The sequence below is a fragment of the Morone saxatilis genome, unplaced genomic scaffold (genome assembly GCF_004916995.1).
Source record: "Morone saxatilis isolate NCDOM2014 unplaced genomic scaffold, NCSU_SB_2.0 Contig9, whole genome shotgun sequence".
NCBI classification, from domain to species: Eukaryota; Metazoa; Chordata; class Actinopteri; family Moronidae; genus Morone; species Morone saxatilis.
In genome coordinates, this window is record NW_023340268.1 from 14,072,715 (window position 1) to 14,075,146 (window position 2,432).

At 37.1% G+C, this 2,432-nt stretch overlaps 1 protein-coding gene across 1 annotated transcript in view; it reads left to right on the plus strand.

Annotated features, from left to right (window-relative positions):
• LOC118343208 (cytoplasmic dynein 1 intermediate chain 1) overlaps positions 1 to 2,432 on the plus strand; it is a 50,363-nt gene that overhangs the window by 2,402 nt on the left and 45,529 nt on the right. The gene's annotated exons all lie outside the window — the stretch shown is intronic.

The window sequence follows — 2,432 nt, forward strand, 5'->3', positions numbered from 1 at the left end:
AACCTCGCTAACAACCTCGCTAACTGTGAAACTGATGTTGTTTCAGGCCGTGATAAGAGGATACCTGGACGACCCCCACTCTCCCCTCGAATGGACCGGCCCAGAGGCCAAGGGCCCCGACCCATGCCCCCCCCGGGAGACAGGTTGGTGCAACATTGAGCATGTTATTGCTGTAGGACTCTGATATCTGTCCTTTACACTTTATAATTCACAACAGAAGTCAAAAGGAGTTTTTAAAAAAGGGTATTCAGCTGGAAGTGTGGAAATTCTAAAGTCAAATTTTCTCTCTGCCTGCTCTTCCTTATCAACAGCAGTGATCATGATTGCTCAGGCGAAACACATCAGGGTTTTCAGAGCATGAAGTATGTCTGACCACACTAAAATGCGGAACCTGTCAAACAAGTGGAAGCACACAAGTATTACATCATCTGTGCACGTGTCATGATATTCACCGGCTCTTGCACAAATTCCCCAGTATGAACTAGGTGCTTTGTAATAGGGCCTAGTTCATAGTATAGTACAATATAGTTTTGAGCATCCACTCTTTTATTGAAATTTGTGTTTGCAACTCAAGTTTTTTATAGTTTTTTAAGACGGTTCCTACAAATGATTGTACTGTTATAGCTAACACAGCTATGTGGAATTTCACCTAATCCGAAATTTGAAGTAAGGCTGGATGATATTTCAAATGAATTAACTAAACTAAAATAAAGTTAATTCCCTTCCTCAGAAATAAAAAAAATCTTTAATTTGATAAAGAAAATATATTTAATCTTCAATCAAATCGTCAGTTGAGTGTATGGTTACATCCCTAATCACCACAGTCCTGAAAACTGTGATGTCATTACGTAAATGTTACACAAGTTATGCTACGTAAGCGTAATTGTAATAGTCACAATACATAAAAAATTGTAAGAAAATCAGTCGTGAATTGTATCGAATCATGAGTTGAGTGTATCATTTGAGCCATGACAGTCCCGTAAACTGTGATGTGAATAGTTAGACGTACGTATATTCACACCCACTGCAGGGACTGCCATGATTGGTGTCTCTGCTTGTCTCCGGGTGGCTAGCATCCTAGTGCTATCTCATAGTGAATTTAACAGTTGCATCTGAGAGGAACTGAAACTAGGGCTGTTTATTGCTAATTGCTAATCTGGTCATAGGATACATATCACAATACAGGGGTTACGATTCAATATTCTGCAATATATTGCGATACTATAAGCAATGTGATCTATTGCCATTTGTTTTAAATCTAGTTCCAGGCAAACTTTCATAGTATAAAGAACACTCCACCATATGCATTAAATCTGAGTGAAAAAAAAATTGTTTATGCAACCATAACAGTGGGATTTGTATTTATCACAGTCCCTGTAACATCCAACATCATAGCCCTCAATTTATAACACAAGACAAAGTATCGATACGCAAATTTATTGATATTTTCTTACACCCCTACAAAGTACAATCTCTGGTTAGAAGAGTTGACAGCATGATAGTCAACTGAACAGAGTGCTGTTTCTACTACTATTTTTTGGTCAAACTATGAAGCAGTCTTGAACCCGAGTGTCTTTTCCATTAAAGGAGAAGGCTGGACTATTCTGTATTCTGTATAGCTACTGTCAGCAAATCCCATTACCAGACCAAAACCAACAAAGTGTCAGTACTTCTCTCAGTGCTTCCCTGACTTCCCTACCCTGTCTGTGGCCCATTGATTCCTACTGTAAACATAAATTCTTCAAAATAAATCAATCACAAAGTAAACACTTTTTAAAAAGGCTCAGTATTTTAAACCACATGGATAGTTGCGCCAGCTGTTCATCAATACATCACTCAGTTTGTGTGTAAAGTCCTTAGTAAATTATTTACTCAGTGGGTTTGCACCTATAAAACTTTGGCTAAGACTTTAATTGTTTGATTGTTGTTCAATTGTCAGTTTCTAGAAAACATTAGCTGTCCAATCCAAAAACAATCAACTATGTAAACAAGTGCCAAGCCTTTGTACGTGTAGCTATGTAGAAATGTGTGTTTCACATTTACTAGTATTCATACAGCTCATGACTATGAAATATCTGATTAATATTACTCAACTGATCATATTAGTCATGCAGTCAGATATTTTGTAATTTCACATATATAGAGTTCTTGTGAAATTTTAAAATCTTCCCATTTTCATCAGGTATTGGGTCAAATGTGTCATCCACGTTCCATATTTTTTTACATCCTAAGTGAATGCACCTGTGATATGTGGCAATTACTGGGTGTAAACCTTTAGTCACAACTTCTCTTGACGTAAAAACTACCTGTCTGAATCTGTTTTAATTATTGATCTCTGTGTAGTAAACAATTACTTTACCACCAGGATTGGTTTAAGAACCGTTGGCACAAAAAAATGTTTTGCGCTCGTTTGTGTTCATGGTAATGAAGGA